Source organism: Macaca mulatta, chromosome 1 (genome assembly GCF_049350105.2).
Source record: "Macaca mulatta isolate MMU2019108-1 chromosome 1, T2T-MMU8v2.0, whole genome shotgun sequence".
In the NCBI taxonomy this organism is placed as follows: domain Eukaryota; kingdom Metazoa; phylum Chordata; class Mammalia; order Primates; family Cercopithecidae; genus Macaca; species Macaca mulatta.
This window is the reverse complement of record NC_133406.1, coordinates 149830905-149849495: the sequence shown is the minus strand read 5'-3', so window position 1 is coordinate 149849495 and position 18591 is coordinate 149830905. Positions and strand designations below refer to the sequence as shown.

Here is an 18591-nt window from a genome sequence, read left to right as displayed (position 1 = left end):
GAGTGAAAGGGGACTATTATTAACTCCAAGACTGGCATAAAGTGCACTGTGCACTAGTTAAACTGGGATTCCCACATCTTCCTATTGTTTTCACATCATCCTCACAATATCCTTTGCAGAGTAAAGAGTCCAGAATCCACAGAGGACAGATCTACTTTCTATTATTAGTCTGATCTTCTCACTCTTAAAAGGGAGAAACACTTTAAGTCTCAAACCACACATCTAACCACTACATAGCAAAAAGGGAACAAGCATAAAACTCACATTGTCAGGTTTTGGAAAAAGGACTGAAGTTGGAGTCAGGATGTGTGGTTTAAATCCTAGTGTTATAAAAACAGGTCCCAATCCAGACCCCAAGAGAGGGTTCTTGGACCTCTCACAAGAAAGAATTTGGGGCAAGTCCATAGAGTAAAGTGAAGGCAAGTTTATTAAGAAAGTAAAAGAATAACAGAATGGCTACTCCATAGGCAGCGCAGCGATATGGGCTGCTTAACTGAGTATACTTATAGTAATTTCTTGATTATATGCTAAACAAGGGGTGGACTATTCATGAGTTTTCTGGAAAGGGGTGGAGATTTCCCCCGGAGCTGAGGATTCCTCCTCTTTTTAGATCATATATGGTAACTTCCTAACATTGACATGACATTTGTAAACTGTCATGGTGCTACTGGGAGTATCTTTTAGCATGCTAATGCATTATTAGGATATAATGATCAGCCAGGATGACTAGAAGTCACTTTCTTTTTTTTTAATTATTATTTTACTTATGTATTTATTTATTTATTTTGAGACAGGGTCTTACTCTGTTGCCCAGGCTGGAGTGCAGTGGCGGATCTTGGCTCACTGCAACCTCTGCCTCCCGGGTTCAAGCACTTCTCCTGCCTCAGCCTCGCAAGTAGCTGGGATTACACGCACTCACCACCACACCCAGCTAACAGAAGTCACTTTCATTGCTGTCTTGGTTTCAGTGAGTTTGGGCCAACTTCTTTACCACATCCTGTTTTATCAGCAGGGTCTTTGTGACCTGTATCTTGTGCCAACCTCCTATCTCATCCTGTGACTAAGAATGCCTGACCTTTTGGGAAGGCAGCCCAGTAGATCTCATCCTCATTTTACCCAGCCTGTATTCAAGATGTAGTTGCTCTGGTTGGAATGCCTCTGACACTAGCTCAGCTGCTCCTGATGCTGCTATAACATCTATTACTACTACTATTACCCCTGGTAGTAGTACTGTTACTACTAATGCTACTGTTCTCCTACTGTTACTATTTCTACTAAGAGCTACTATTTATTGAACAGTTACTGTGTACCAGGCACTGTGTTAATGGGAACCTGTGCAGAGCCTCATAATAGTCTCAATAAGGAGGCTAAACAGGGGTTTACCATATGATAATTAGGTACCTTATAGGCACAATAATCTATGATGTAAGTGTCATTATCATTCTCATTTAAGAGAGGAGGAAACTGAGCCTCTGGAAAGTTGAGTAGGTCTGATTCAAAGCACACATTCTTGACCACTGTACCACATTGCCACAAAGAGCTTGCCACCTCTTCTTCCAGCTCCCCAATGGCATTCTCTCAGTGTTGGCTCTTAAATACTTATATATGCATAACATAAAATTATGTGGCTTCACAGGCCTTCGAAAATGCAGAAGGCATGACCAACGAGCCACAGTAAAGATGATGTAGGGCAAAATAGCTGAGGATGAAGATCACTAAGATTCCATGTAAATCGGAATCATCAGACCAGACTGCAAGGCCCAGATAAATCACAAATGCAGAGGAGTGCCTGGCACTTGGTAGACCTTGGTGGATATCAGTAGAGTGATCTGCCCATCAGATGCTCACAGTCCACCTCTACATCACTGTGCAGCTTCTGCTTAAGCATTTCCAGGGACAGGTTGCTGACTACCCACAAAGGGAAACCATTTCCTTTTACAGCAGGGATGGCGATTATAAAATATTTTCTTATGTTAAGCCAAAATTCCAACTTCCTATAATTGCCACTCTTTGATCTTTGTTCTACTCTTTACATACCTACATAATACGTTCTCTGCTCCACATATTTTCCAGTAGAGAAACGTCTCTATTTACCAACAAGTTATAACTTGATACCTGTCCTTGGGTCCATTGGTTTCCAAGTCCACAGAGGCAAAGAAAGGTTTCTGTTTGCAGTCTCTGGATGCATTTTCACAAAACAGAAATATGAGTTGATATTTCAAAGCTTTACAACCAAGCATAGTCTCTTCTTTACTGCTAGTTTTATTGGGCCTCCTTTTCCATTAGTAATCTAGCATTATCTCTTTTTTCACATATGCTTTTCTTTTTTAAAAATATAATTTTAAATTCTGGGATATATGTGGAGGCTGGGCAGGTTTGCTACATAGGTAAACATGTGCCATGGTGGTATACCTATCAACTCATCACCTAGGTATTAAGCCCCACATGTCTTAGCTATTTGTCACGCTGCTCTCCCCCACCCTGCCCTTCTGACAGGGCCCAGTGTATGTTGTTCTCCTCCCTGTGTCCATGTGTTCTCATTGTTCAGCTCCCATTTATAAGTGAGAACAGATGTTGTTTGGTTTTCTGTTCCTCTGTTAGTTTGTTGAGGATAATGGCTTCTAGCTCCATCCACGTCCCTGCAAAGGACATGATCTCATTCCTTTTTATGGCTGCATGGTATTCCATGGTGTATATGTAACACATTTTCTTTATCCAGTCTATTATTGATGGGCCTTTGGGTTGACTCCATGTCTCTACTATTGTGAATAGTGTTCCAATAAACATATGCTTGCATGTATCTTTATAATAGAATGATGTATATTCCTTTGGGTATATACTCAGTAATGGGATTGCTGGATCAAATGGTATTTCTGTTTCTAGATCTTTGAGGAACCACAACACCATCTTCCACAACGGTTGAACTAATTTACATTCCCACTAACAGCATAAAAGCTTTCCTATTTCACCACAGCCTCACCAGCATCTGTTGTTTTTGACTTTTAATAATCACCATTCCGACTGACATGAAATGGTATCTCATTGTGGTCTTCATTTGCATTTCTCTAATGCAGTGATGTTGAGCTTTCATGTTTGATGGCCACATAAATGTCTTCTTTTGAGAAGTGTCTGTTCATGTCCTTTGCCCACCTTTTGATGGGATTGTTTTTCTCTTGTAAATTTGTTTAAGTTCCTTGCAGATTCTGGATATTAGACCTTTGTCAGATGGATAGATTGCAAAAATTTTCTCTCATTCTGTATGTTGTCTATTCACTCTGATGATAGTTTCTTTTGCTGTACAGAAGCTCTTTAGTTTAATTAGATCCCATTTGTTAAGTTTTGCTTTTGTTGCAGTTGCTTTTGATGTTTTTGTCATGAAATCTTTGCCTGCGCCTATGTCCTGAATAGTATTACCTGGATTTTCCTCTAAGGTTTTTATAGTATTTGGTTTTACATTTAAGTCTTTTTATTATTATTATTATACTTTAAGTTCTGGCGTACATGTGCAGAATGTGCAGGTTTGTTATATAGGTATCCAGCTTGAGTTAATTTTTGTATAAGGTGTAAGAAAGGGGTCCAGTTTCAATTTTCTGCAGATGGCTAGCCAGTTTTTCCAGCACCATTTATGAAACAGGAAATCCTTTCCCCATTGCTTGCTTTTGTCAGGTTTGTCAAAGATCAGATGGTTGTAGATGTGTGGTCTTATTTCTGAGATCTCTATTCTGTTCCATTGGTCTATGTCCCTGTTTTTGTACCAGTACCATGCTGTTTTGGTTACTGTAAACTTGTATAGTTTGAAATTGGGTAGCGTGATGCCTCCAGTTTTGTTCTTTTTTGCTTAGGATTTTCTTGGCTATACGGACTCTTTTTTGATTCCATATGAATTTTAAAGTAGTTTTTTTCTAATTCTGTGAAGAATGTCAGTGGTAGTTTAATGGAAATAGCATTGAATCCATAAATTACTTTGGGCAGTATGGCCATTTTCATGATATTGATTCTTCCTATCCACAAGCATGAAATGTTTTTCCATTTGTTTGTGTCCTCTCTTATTTCCTTGAGCAGTGGTTTGTAGCTCTCCTTGAAGAGGTCCTTCACTTCCCTTGTTAGCTGTATTCCTAGGTATTTTATTCTCTTTGTAACAATTGTCAATGGGAGTTCATTCATGATTTGGCTCTTTGCTTGTCTGTTGTTGGTATATAGGAATGCTTGTGATTTTTGTACATTGATTTTGCACCCTGGAACTTTGCTGAAGTTGCTTATCAGCTCAAGGAGTTTTGGGCTGAGATGATGGGGTTTTCTAGATGTAGGATCATATCGTCTGTAAACAGGGACAGTTTGACTTCCTCTCTTCCTATTTGAGTACTCTTTATTTCTTATTGCCAGGTTTCTCTTGCCAGATTGCCCTGGCCAGCACTTCCAATACTATGTTGACAGGAATGGCAAGAGAGGGCATCCTTGCCTTGTGCCAGTTTTCAAGGGGAATACTTCCAGCTTTTGCCCATTTAGTATGATACTGGCTGTGGGTTGGTCAAAAATGGCTCTTACTATTTTGAGATATATTCCATCACTACCTAGTTTATTGAGAGTTTTTAACATGAAGTGATGTTGAATTTTATTGAAGGCCTTTTCTGCATCTATTGAGATAACCATGTGGTTTTTGTCTTTGGTTCTGTTTATGTGATGAATTACATTTATTGATTTGAATATTGTTGAACCAGCCTTGCATCCCAGGGATGAAGCCGATTTCATCGTGGTAAATAAGCTTTTTGATGTGCTGCTGGATTTGGTTTGCCAGTATTTTATTGAGAATTTTTGCATCGATGTTCATTAGGGATACTGGCTTTCAGTTTCCTTTTCTTGTTGTATCTCTGCCAGGTTTTGGTATCAGGATGATGCTGGCTTCATAGAATGAGCGGGGAGAAGTCCCTCCTTTTCAATTGTTTGGAATAGTTTCAGAAGAAAGGATACCAGCTCCTCTTTGTACCTCTGGTAGAATTCAGCTGTAAATCTGTCTGGGCCTGGGCTTTTCTGGTTGGTAGGCTATTTATCACTGCCTCAATTTCAGAACTTGTTATTGGTCTATTCAGGGATTCAAATTGTTCCTGGTTTAATCTAGCATTATGTATGTGAATCATCTGTTGAGAAACAGAATTTTCCTTTCCTGTTAATCTCTGTCAGTGTAGTGGAAACCCCTTAGCAGGGTTGGTTATTAATAGTACATAGTTGTACTAATTTAGTACATTATCTGTACTTAGCTCCTCACCATTCATTTTGATGCTGTAGAAAATAAAATGTCCTCCAACTTAGGAACCCTCCGTGGCTGGGGACAACCTTTCAATTGGTTTGTTGAAATCAATGCGTTCAACAAACTGAGGCTCCAAGTTCTCAAACTAAATCCTTGGCTTCTACATCATAGTCTTGGAAACCCTCTTTCATCCCCTTTTGAAAACTGTGATTATATTTGCTCATTTCCAATTTTCCTGGGATGTAGTAGGTTCATAAAAATCCTCAATATTAGTCAATATTCTCCTTTCCATCTTCTTACCAAGACTTTAATGAACATCTTATATGTAAAGCTTTTGTTTCTCCACCAAAACAATAAAAAAGGAGCAAAGAGGAATCAGATCCAGCCTATAGAAAACCACAGGTAATGAAGACCCACTGTAGTAAATTATACTTCTGAATCTGTTAGCTATACATCATGTGAGATATATACATAATATGTATGCTTCAGATTAACTCTGGATTCAGGCAGAATCGGGTTCTGCACATGATCCATTTATCCTATGACCTCAAGAGGTGCCAAAGAGCATTTTATAGATAAAAACACAGACCAAGGGAGCCTCGCCCCCACAGCTCCCCAGTTTGTGAATCAGGATTCACGTGTGGCTGGTTCATCCAGTGATTCACTAAACAAATTAAGAAAAATGACCAATGAGCACAGAATTCAGATTTTAATGGATTTAGCACAAAGCACTTTTCTTTTGTATGTGCACACAGAACATACACTCTGTCTCAGCATTCTCAGCTTTCAGTTAGTGAGCAGATTCAGGGGCGATTCCTCAGTCCTGGTTACACTCTAGGAAAAACACAGGCAACTTTGATTGCACTATTGATGAAATTCTATTCCATATACAATTCTGGAATGTTGTACCAGGTCTCCTTTGGCTGGAGTTGTACCATGTTGCATTGGCAATCTTTTGGCATTTGAACAATAGGCAAGCATCTGAACACCTGTGTCTACATAAATGATTTTTCATAGTGGTTCTTTGAAACTTGATTTAAATTCCTATCCCAGGAACACTATGCAAGTGTCTGGGAGAAGTAATCTTGCATAGCAATGGCGATAAAGTCTCTCTTCAGCCAGGCTTTTTCTTTGGCGTGTGTGTGTGTGTGTGTGTGTGTCCATCCAGTTGTGCATGCATTTACTCATGTGTGTATACACCTACAAGTACACGCATATAAACACTTGATTGATAATTTTTGAGCACTTACCAAGTGCCAGGCCCAGTGCTAATTGCTGTCAATCAAATTAAGGTAAAAGATTGTAAAAATCCACAGTACAGTAAGAAAGACAAACAAGTACTATAAAAGAAATAGGAAGTCTGAGGAATAGGTGTGCACAGAGAGGAGAGGGTGTCAGGGAGGGCTTTAATTGAGCTGGGTCTTTAAAGATAAGTAGACGTCTGCTAAGTAAATTAAAAGAGAGAGTAGTGTAATCAGAGAGGAGTCTGCACAAAGATTTGAAGAGTGTGGCATTTCAGGGGACAGTGGGAGTTTAATGTAGTATAAGATAAGGCAGACAGCATTAAGGGGAGAACAATGAAGCTGATGGAAGCAGGAGTACATCTGGAAGGGGTTCGAACATCAGTTCTGAGAGTCTGAGCTTTATTGTGTAGGCATATGAGAGGCTGACTCCATTTGGGCAATGATCTGGGGTTGCAAATGGTTATGGAAAAGATACTCCTATAAGCTACTCAGGAACACTATATAGAGAAATTATTACATATATTACTAAAGCTATATTGTGCCTCTCAGGGTTCCCCAACCTTAGCACTACTGACATGTTGGGCCAGATAATTCTTTATTGTGGGGGCATGGCCAGTGCATTGTAGCATGTTCAGCAGCATCCCTGCCATCTGCTCACTAGATGCCAGTGGCTCTCACCCCCAACTCGTGACAACCAAAAATGTCTCTAGGCATTGCCAAGGGTCTCCTGGGGACAAAATTGCTCCTCATTGAGAACCACTGGTATAGTTCTTGTGGTAGGTGCTATGCTAGGAAATTCTTCCAGAGGCAAAGTAGAAGTATAGAGTGAGTTGGCATGGAAAAAGAAACACTTTAGCACAATCTGCAGTGGCTGGGGGCAGTCTGCTCTTCCAGATTCCACTTTGAAGAAATCCAGAATTTTTTTCTGTCATGTAGCCTATACATCCCAGGTAGACTCTATCTTTTGACTGTGTAATTAGGTAATCTTATCCTGGCTGTTGGCCCAGGGCCACACGAGACCAGAGCATCCACTCTGAAGACCACCCTTTAGCCAACTGTATTAGAAAAGTAAAACCTGATATACCCTGGCATCCAGTCAAATAGACTTTGTTGTCATAGGTGATTTTTACACAGGAAGAATACCGAGATCAAGCCTGCTTTCAGGAAAATGAGCAGTGACTGTAAGGCACATGTACTGGAATAAGAAGAGATGAGGGTCAGGCCCCGGAGCTCTAATAAGGAGGCTGCTCCTATACTCAAGGCAAGAAGTGCTGAAAACTTGACTGAGGAAGTGACACTAGGAATCGGAGGAAAGGACCACCCCAGAGGACAGTTCCACAGTAAAATGACAGAATTTACCAGCCAATCAGATGGGAACAGAGAAGTAGGACCTGCACATGACTCCATTGTTTCTGGCCTTGGAGACTGGCTGCACTCTAATGTTATTGACCATCTGGAATAGAAAGAGACCAGATTCAATTTGATTCCTGTCGCCTTGTTGATCTATGATAAAATAATTTGCTAAATCATTTTAAGAGTTGCCATTATAGTTACAACTAATTAATAAATCCAGAGCCATTATAATCACCATTAATTCTTACTAACTTCATAGTATCCCATATTAATTCCTTTGGGGAAAAAAAGAACTAGAATATTCATGCCTTACCCTCCAGAAATTCTGATCAAATTAAAAAGACATACATTTATTTAAAAATTGAATTATGAAACAAAACAAGACTATCAAAGAGGGTCTAAATAAGCAACCCGTGTGTTTCTGGCAATGAGTTCTGTGAGTTCAGAAAAGGGCCAGAGTAGAAACACTCACCCAGAGCTTAGTCAGATGGAGGCCAACCTTAAAGGGCACATACGGGTTGACATTGAACAGGCATACGGTATGTTCTATCCCTTAGAACTGGGGCTCTCAAAATAAGGTCTGGGATCCCTGGGGATCCTCCAGACTATTTCACAGGGGTCTGTGAGGTCAAAACTATTTTCAGATCCAATCAAGATTTTATTTATCTTTTTCTCTCTTATTCTGACATAACGTTTACAGAGGAGTTTTTCAGAGATCAGGTGATGTGATGACATCCTTATTCTGACAGTGCATGAAATGTGTCCTTTTGTATTAATTGAGTTTTTAAATGTTCCCAGTTTTAGCTTCTAACATGATAAATATCTCTATCTATCTATCTATCTATCTATCTATCTATCTATCTATCTATCTCACATTAGCCCACTGATATGGTTTGGCTGTGTCTCCACGCAAATCTCACCTTGAATTGTAGCTCCCATAATCCCCACATGTTGTGGGAGGGACCAGGTGGGAGGTAATTGAATCATAGGGGTAGATTTTTCCCCATGATGATCTCCTGATAGTGAATAAGTCTCATGAGATCTGATGGTTTTATAAAAGGGCAGTTCTCACGCAACCTACAGAATGGGAGAAAATTTTTGCAATCTACCCATCTGACAAAGGGCTAATATCCAGAATCTACAAAGAACTTAAACAAATTTACAAGAAAAAAATCAAACAACTCCATCAAAAAGTGGACAAAGGATATGAACAGACACTTCTCAAAAGAAGACATTTATGCAGCCAACGAACACATGACTAAATGCTCATCATTACTGGCCATCAGAGAAATGCAAATCAAAACCACAGTGAGATACCATCTCATACCAGTTAGAATAGCAATCATTAAAAAATCAGGAAACAACAGGTGCTGGAGAGGATGTGGAGAAATAGGAACGCTTTTACACTGTTGGTGGGACTGTAAACTAGTTCAACCATTGTGGAAGACAGTGTGGCGATTCCTCAAGGATCTAGAACTAGAAATACCATTTGACCCAGCCATCTTATTACTGGGTACATACCCAAAGGATTTTAAATCACGCTGCTATAAAGACACATGCACATGTATGTTTATTATGGCACTATTCACAATAGCAAAGACTTGGAACCAACCCAAATGTCCATCAATGATAGACTGGATTAAGAAAATGTGGCATATATACACCATGGAATACTACTATGTAGCCATAAAAAAGGATGAGTTCATGTCCTTTGTAGAGACATAGATGAAGCTGGAAACCATCATTCTGAGCAAACTATCGCAAGGACAAAAAACCAAACACCACATGTTCTCCTCATATGTTGGAATTGAACAACGAAAACACTTGGACACAGGAAGGGGAACATCATACAATGGGTTCTGTCGTGGGGTTGGGGGATGGTGGAAGGATAGCATTAGGAGAAATACCTAATGTAAATGACGAATTAATGGGTGCAGCAAACCAACATGGCACATGTATACATATGTAATAAACCTGCACGTTGTACACATGTACCCTAGAACTTAAAGTATAATTAAAAAAAAAAAAGGCAGTTCTCCTGCACACACTTTCTTGCCTGCTGCCATGTAAGATGTCCCTTTGCTCTTCCTTTGTCTTCTACCATGATTGTGAGGCCTTTCCAGCCACGCAGAACTGTGAGTCCATTAAACTTGTTTCCTTCATAAATTATTTAGTCTCAGGTGTATCTTTATTAGTAGCATGAGAACAGACTAATATGCCCACAAAGAGCTCTTTGGAGTCCTCACTAAAATTTTTAAGAGTGTAAAGGGGTCTTTAGAAGAAAAAGCTTGGGAACCACTGCCTTAGGAAGACTACTGAAAGGTATGCTTGACTCCAGCTGACCAAGCTGCAGCATGTCACCTCAGTAACCCCATGCTTTCCCCTAGGCCTTTTCATCCTGTTGTCTCAAAATCTCTTCTGTTACTGATAATTTAGCTTCTCTATAGATCTGAAGTCACTATTCTGTCTCCTACTTTTGCTTTGTTCTGATAGAAAATCATTTTTGTTCCATGTTTCCTCAATACTGTCTCCTTAACATGAGCTGGTATCCTAGACTTCAAGACCTCAGTCAGAAATACAGCTCACATACTTTACAATTCTACAGAGGCACTTATATTAATATTTTTGGAAGTATCTAAATGGAATCAGATTCTACTGTCTTTCCAAACAAGATAAAAACCTCAGAATAATATGTCTGTCCCCAAAATTATCCACCCCAGTTAAAATCCACGTAATTGTTTAGAATTTTAGTTCTAACTTGTTTTATGTAAAAAATTATTGATAATATTATAGTTAATATTATTGTACTATCTATTTACATTTAGATTTGGGTATTAGATTTGTGAGAATCTGAGGATTGTAAGTTTTCAGAGTCTTTGTCTATCTGAAAATATGATTATTTCATCTTCATTCTTGAATAATAATTTAGCTGAACATTGCAAATAGTATATTTCTGGTTACAACCTTGGGTAATGAGCAAAGTGATTTTCGTTCCTGTTCATAAACATGCTGAAGAGACTTTGGCTTCTCGCTTCATGTGGAGAGCCTGGTCCCAGTTTCCTATCACATGCTGCAGGTATTAGGTGCTGGTCCCCAAGCTGGTGTTAAGACTCCAACCTTGGTGACCTTATTCACTCTGGGCTCCCCATGTGCTGTGTGCAGCTTCAGTTCTTGCTAACCACTGGGTTTTCCTTTCTGTTTGTGATCCATAAAGATTTTCCTTTTTTGTTTTAGATTGTGGCTATGCATTTATATATACATATATATTTAATATTGTATCTATCATTCCTATGTGTTTGGAGAATAGTGATGTTTCTGCGTGTGCTCAACTCACCATCTACAGGTCTAAGCCCATATCCTTATAATGGAGCTAAGGGATATATTTGCCAAGGTCTAGAAATACTCATTCTTTTTGACTTACCAAAGCAAGCACAAAATGCAAAGCACTAATTTAGATTTTGTTAAAGATCTTAAATTAAACCTGAGCTATGCTGCATTTGGATTGGTTATTGCAAATTAAACAGAACTATTTCATTTACATTTATGGTCATGTAGGTTAATTAAAAATTTCTCTTTAGAAATACAGCCCCCAAGACTCTATGTAATTTAAATGGGTTCTACATTCATGCAGAGTGAGAATGGCAGTTTCAATATTTAATTCTTGCTTCATAAACTTTGAAGGCTAAAAACACATCATCCCCAAGTTCTGAACTCTCTTTATGTTGGAAACAACTCACTAACGGCAACTTGGAGTTGCTAGGTAACTTGGTGTCTGTGGAAAGCTTCTGATAAAATATATTTAAATCAGATTTCCTGGAGCAGATGGGCAAACTGAAGTGGAAAATAAATTCAAATGATCTGATATTGGCTTTTCATGCTAAAACTAAAATCTCCTTGCAGTCAAAGCTCACACATATCTTCTGAACTTTAGGGTGGCCTTGCTGCAGAGAGCATCACATCTCATTCCCCACAACATGGTACCATCTGAGCTTTGTGAGCTGAATTACTTTCTAGCAATTGGGAAAGATCCCTGAAGAAGAAAGACTGCATGGAGAAGAAAGCGTCTTTGAATGTGTCTGCTTTCACCACTTCTTCACTAGGTAAAATCCTTTCTCATAAGTTAATGGACCCTGGTTGGGGTGGTCTTGTCTTTAGTTCCTCAGATCATCATCATAAAATCTAATTATAAAAGTAGGGTGGAGCTGCTGGGAAGTGAATCAGCTAAGCTACAATCCCCTAGTCTTCAATGGCTCAGGCTAGAAACTCGGAAACCAGAAAAAACTGTGGACTTACTCAGTGAATGCACATACTATGAGGTAGTTATAAGCGTCACCCAATGATTGAATTGTACTGTTTGAGCTTACATCAGTTGAGAATAAATAGAAGCTGCCAGTTATTTTTTGATATTTTTGTCTATGACCGGGGGTAGGTCGTGGGACTGGTGGGGGTTATATATAATCTTCTATAAGGAAGACTTCAGGAATCTTTTTCTGAAGGAGAAACTTCAGTCACCCTACAACCCACAAAAGTCACTTCTTTGCCAAAGTCTCTATAATCTTTTAGGGTTGGTGAATTTGTACAAAATGATACAAAAGGAATCTGGCAGTTAACTTATTAGTTCTGGAACCAATTAGCAAAGAATACTCAAATTCCCAGAAATAATGCCTCAGAGAAGTGTCATCACCTCTCTAATGACATGCAAAAGCAGATGAAATAAAAAAAGAAAATGATTATTGGCCAGCTCAATGGCTCACACCTGTAATCCCAGCATTTCGGGGGGCCAAGATGGGAGGACGCTTGAGCCCAGGAGCGCATGACCAGCCTGGGCAACAAAGTGAAACTCCTTCTTTACAAAAAATAATAAAATAAAATAAAAAGGAGCCGGGGGTGGTAGCATGCACCTGTAGTCCCAGCCAGCTACTCTGGAGGCTGAGGCGGGAGGATCACTTGAGCCCAGGAAGTTGAAGCTGCAGTGAACCATGATGGCACCACTACACTCCAGCCTGGGTGGCAGAGTGAGACCCTGTCTCAAAAAAAAAAAAAAAAAAAAAAAAACTGATTATCAAACTCCAGCATATGTGACTCTTGTTACCTCACTGTAAGAAAAGGGCATACCAGCAAGAGGAGTCACCCCAGTGAGAAGCAGGTATAAACCAGAATATCACATTAGGAAATTGAAGTTAAGGGAAATGGCTCGTGCTGAGTGGCTACCGTCTGGCAGGCAATGTACTAGGTCCTTCAATTGCATCATTTCACTGAACTATTATAGCAGTTACAGAAGGTTGGTTTTGTTTGTTTGTTTCCAATTCATAGGAGAAAAAACTGAGGCCCCAAGGGGCCTACTAATTTAAAAGTGGTCACAGGGCTAATAAATGACAGAGCCAGGATTCAGAAACCTGTCTGTCTGATTTCAAATCCCAGGCTACTTTGTCAGGAGACTCGGGAACCTTGGGAGGGAGTGGAATCACAGACACTCTCACACACTGCTAATGGGAGCGTAAATTGGTTCAAATTTTAGCGATATGTGTCAAAATGTTAAGTGTACACACCATGAAATTTAGCAAAATAGTCTTGTAAGAATTTATTCTAGACATGCACTTTCACAAGTACACAATTATGTATATATGGGTGTTCATATCAGAATGATTTGTAACAGAAAAATTGGGAATATCTTTAAGTATCTCATTAATCAGGGATTTGTTAGCAATTCCTGGTAAACCCCACAATAGAATACATTTACTCGTTAAAAATAATGAGGTAAATCTATATGAACACATGAAAAGATATTCCCAATGTTGTTCAATAAAAAAGTAAGTTGCAAAGGAACAATACCTGTGAGTTGTGTGGAGGGGGTACAATCCCCTTTGGAAAAAGGGGACTGTCTGGAAGCATACCCAACTCACTGTTGTCAATGGTGAACCTGCAGGGAGTGGAGTGGGGGTGTTTCTTGGTCAAGTGGGGAGGGACTCTTTCACTTTTCACTTTGCAACCTTCTAAATTCTCTGATTGTTTTTCCCAATATGCGAGTATTACTTTTATAATAAAAGAAAAAAATTTAAAGAAGATCCTTTGAACTTAGAAAATAATGGAAGGTTTTTGTAACACAAAAATGAAGTGGGTCAGGATCTGTTGGAGAATAAAGGGAAGGCAGATGATGATTAAGGAGCTGATGATTGCCAAAGGTCATTTATGCCTTCATGCTAATTGCCAAGGCAGATTCACAAAGAACTTTAGCATTGGAGAGGGTGCACCTTGAAGGCAGAAGACCAAAAAGGAAACTCTTCGTGATATTTTGGATAACTTGTCAAACCAATGCCCAAATGCTTTGATATTCTCTCAACCTTGTTCAGTGCATGGAATCATCAACACAATTGTTCTGTTCATACAAATTATGAGCAAAGGAATACTAGTAGGCAGCTCAGGTAAGAAGAGAAGTAGTTTTCCCCCAAAAAACTTGGCTACGGCAAACGATTCTATCCCCAGGATGCCTGGAGTTTGTCAGTGACAGCTGCAGCCCTTTCTGCCTGGAAATATTCTCCTTCTGATGTGGAGGCAGATTGCATTTGCCTGGCTAATCCGGCCATACACTGGAGAAATGACGTAAGGCCCGAGCTACCCATATGTCCTATAGATTCCAAAAGACGAGCTACCAACAGGTTTTTTGCCACTGCTTTTTCTCATGTCAACATGGCCATTATTGTTTGATTAGTTTTCTTTGCACTGAGACTAAAAGGAATTTCTGCTGAGTGTCTCCGAGATGCCTCAGGCATCTCCGGGCACTTTTTGCAGGACACAACTGAATACTTTTTGTAGAACTTTCCTTACAGTCACTTACTTTGTGCTGTATGAAAATATGATTTATCTGTTTTCCCTTTACTGCCTAGTGTTTCCTATTCTTATAATTTTGTTCTAGTTAGGTTTCCTTTCGCTTTTAAAAAGCCATTGTTTGTACTTTCCCTGATAATAGTAATAGCTCATCTTTACTAGGGCTTATGATGTACCAGGCACTATTTTAAGTGTTTTATGTAAATTAATTAATTGAATCCTCATTATAAATCTATGAAGTCGGCACTGTTTTCATTAGACAAATGAGGAAACTAAAGTGTGAGGAGGTTAAGGAACTTACCCAAGCAGTAGAGCCAGGATTCAAAACAGACCTGTCTTACTCCAAAGCATGTTTATTTAGCCATGTACTACACTGTATCACAACAAAGACAGCAGTCTGTCTTATAGAAGGCAGTCTATCTGTCCTGTCCTTGCCTCCACCTCTTCTCCAGGGCATTATCATTTCACCTTCCTTAACAAGGAGGGACTCTACTCAGAGTCCTCAGCTCCCCACCAGCCATGGCTCAAGACACCAGCTCCTTTCCTGCCAACTCTAGCCCAACTGATCTCTTCCTTCGCTAACAACTTTTGCCTTTGTTGAGAGCACCATACAATTAGCATATATTTTAAAATACCCTGTTATCTAATTAGCTGAAATACATAATTTAACACTTTCTCACAGTCATACCTGCCTTCCCAGGTTTTGAAGGTATATCAGACACCTCTTAGGCTTCACCTCATATCCTCTTAACCCACCTTTTTTTTCCAACTTTTGCTGCAGCAAGCAGCTATGCCCAGGTATAACCAGATAAAGATCTTGTCTCAGCTGCACTGTGAATCTGTTCCACTCTCTAGCCTGAGTTTTTCTAACCTGAATAGATGTCTGCTGGAATTTCCTCAGCACTCATACATATGCAAACCTAGACATTCGAGAGAATTAACATTCCTTGGGGCAACCCTTGACTAATAAAGATAGGATCTGGTGAGTAGAGCTGCCCTCTCTGGCCCTTGGGCAGAAAACTCTGAGTCACTTTCAGAGGCCTACAATAATGACCAGCTTTCTAATGTCCGCTTTTATTGGCTTTTTCTATAAGGAATTACGGGGCCAAGGCATATGGATGGACCTATGAGGATAGGCATAAAGGGTGAGGATTTTTTAAATCCTATGTTAATGCTCATGAGCATCCACCATAGTGAATCAATAGAGCATCAACAACCAAGTAGACAGGATGACTTGTCTTCTGGATGTCAGTGTCTCTCCTTTGCCATTCCAGTACTTTTGCAATTGGCTCATTAATGGCATGGCCCTAGTGACAGGAGTAGAGACTAGGCATGGACACAACAGTATCAAGTCCTTCTCACCAGGGCTGATATAGCTCCTGTCATTGCTGAATATTTTTCTTGCCAGAGGACAGGCTGGCATAGATAAGGCACCATCCTCAGAGATACTAGCCAGGCACTTGGCAGCAAGTTGATGACATCACACCTAATTCCATTATTAGAACTGACACCTAGTTGGATACGGTTTTGCCTTCCCTGACATCAGTGCTGTTGCTGACACTGATATCTGAGGACTTGTGGAATGTGTTCTTTACTGAAATGGGATTCCACGCAACTATGCCTCAGACTAAGGGATTCATTTGATGGTAAGAGGGTTGTGACAATGGGCACATGATCATGGGATTGATTGGTCTTACAATGTACTTCTTCACCCAGAGGCAGCCAGCCTAGTAGAATAATGGAACAGCCTAGTTAATGTGCTAGCTTGGGCATAATACTCTATGAGGTTGAACTGTATCCTCCAACATGCAGTATATGCACAGAACAAACAGTGCTGATTCTCTACTAGCTATAATATATGGGTCCAGGAATCAACTGGTGGAAATAAGATTGGTTCTTTTCACCATCATTCTCAATGATCCACTTGTGAAATGTTTACGAAGCAATTGACCCCGATTCCTATAAGGAAATAGGGTTGCTATTAAACAGTGGAGGTGATAGGGCAGAAGGGAGTACGTCTAGGACCCAGGGATTCAATGGGGCATCTCTTGGTGGTAACTCCAATGCCCACTGATAACTGTAAATCGGCAACCGCAGCAACCTCAGCCCACAGGGGCTAACGCAACCCAGTCCCCTTGTGGGTGAAGGTCTGAGTCACTCTTAGATGACTCCTAGGTTGCTGGGAGGCACCCTAGACCAGCTGAGGTGTTGGTAAAGGGTGAGACAAAACTAGAATGGGGTGGAAGATGAAGGTGACAAATGCTAATTATGGCATTGGGATCAGTTGTAGCAGTGAGGACTGGACCTCATCACATTAACCTTCCTTTATGAAGTCTTGAAGGCTCTGTGAAGAAAAATAAAGCAGATTAGGGAGATGGAGAATAGCAGGATTGGGTGACTATTTAAAAAGAATGGTCAAGGAAGCTTTCTCTGATTAGGGGACATTCGAGCAGAAACCTAAATGAAGTAAAGGAGCAAGCCAGATGAGTACATAGGACAAGAGCATTCCAGAGAGAGAAAGTAGCAGTCCAGATGTTCTGAAGTGAGAGCATGCTTGGTGTGTTTGAGGAGGGTAGTATGGCTAGAAGGGGGCGAGCAAAGGAGGGAAGCAGGAAGAGAAGTGATTAGGAAGACAACGGGGCTCAAACCATGACGGGCTTTGCAGGTAGAAGGAGGACTTTGGGTCCCATTTTGTGTGAGGTAGGGAGCCATCAGTGGATTCTGAGATCATATGATTTATTTTGCATTATATAGAGCCCTCTGCTGCTCTGTGGATTGGCTATATGAAGTCCAGGAGGGGTGCAAGGAGATCAGTTAGGACACTACTGTGGTAGCATGTTTAGATCTCATTTAAGATGGTGTTTCTGGGTGCATAGGGTAAAGGCATGGGGTTGCTGAACATCGGGTCTTGGATTAAGAGTGGTATTACTGTTCTTTAGGGTTGACTTTAAGCTACTCCTGAGCAAAAACTAACTCTTCTACTTCTTGGGTGTAGTGGTGAATGCTCAGAAAATGCCTATGATTTTCTCATTTGAACACATATTTAGCCTTTGCTAAGAATTCATAGAAACAATCTCTCTACATTAAAACACATAAGTGACATGTGGTTTCCAAGATCAGGCCTATCATTTTAACATAGGTACCCAGATCATGTGCTAGGAAATGTGCTCCTTGCTACACACATACCTTCTCTTTTAATTCTCTTAACAACCTTGGCAGGTGAAGTTACTCTTTACAAGGTACAGGTGGCATTATTCTGTGTAAGTTATTCATACAAGTTTCTGTATGAAGAAACAGAGACTGGGGGTAGAGGTTGAGTAAACTGCCAATGGTCATCAGAGGGTAAGGGACAGAGCTCTGGATCTGAACCAAAAGCTGATTCCAGAGCCCACGCTTAACAACAACTCTGAATTATTCATCCACATTCTTTGGTGGCCTAATCTTATTTTTGTGATCTTTCAGATTCCTCTGACGATGAAAAATAACTAACATTAACAGGAAGTGCTGATTTTTTAAGCCTCATTTGCCTGGAGGGAAATAACAAAGGTAATGATTCTATTTGTTTATTAAGATGCCTGTCAGAATGATCCTTTTGCTCCTGGAAAATCATTTGAGCCAATGACAAGAATGGGTGGGCATTTTATTCTGAGCTTCTTTGATGATATCTGCTGCAATTTTACTGCTGTGTGACTTTTTTTTTTTTTTACCCCAGAAAGCCATAGTTCTGCCTTATTCCTACTTTCAAAAATCATTACTATAGTTGCATCACAGAAGAAGGGGAAAAAAAAAAAAAGACAGACGTGTGAGCTGCCCATGAAATAGAGTAGTTTGCCACACATGAGCACAGCCCTTTTCATGTGCTGGCTGTGAGCCTGTCCTCATGCTGGGGTGGAGAAGCTCATTACTGCTCAAAGTAACCAAGAA

General features: G+C 40.1%; 1 long non-coding RNA gene across 1 annotated transcript in view; it reads right to left on the bottom strand.

The window, feature by feature from the left end:
• LOC114671699 (uncharacterized) overlaps window positions 1-18591 on the bottom strand; it is a 41900-nt gene that overhangs the window by 14788 nt on the left and 8521 nt on the right. Inside the window, exon 2 of the long non-coding RNA XR_013412582.1 lies at window positions 7849-7942. This is a non-coding gene — a long non-coding RNA (uncharacterized LOC114671699). The remainder of the gene's footprint in view (window positions 1-7848; window positions 7943-18591) is intronic.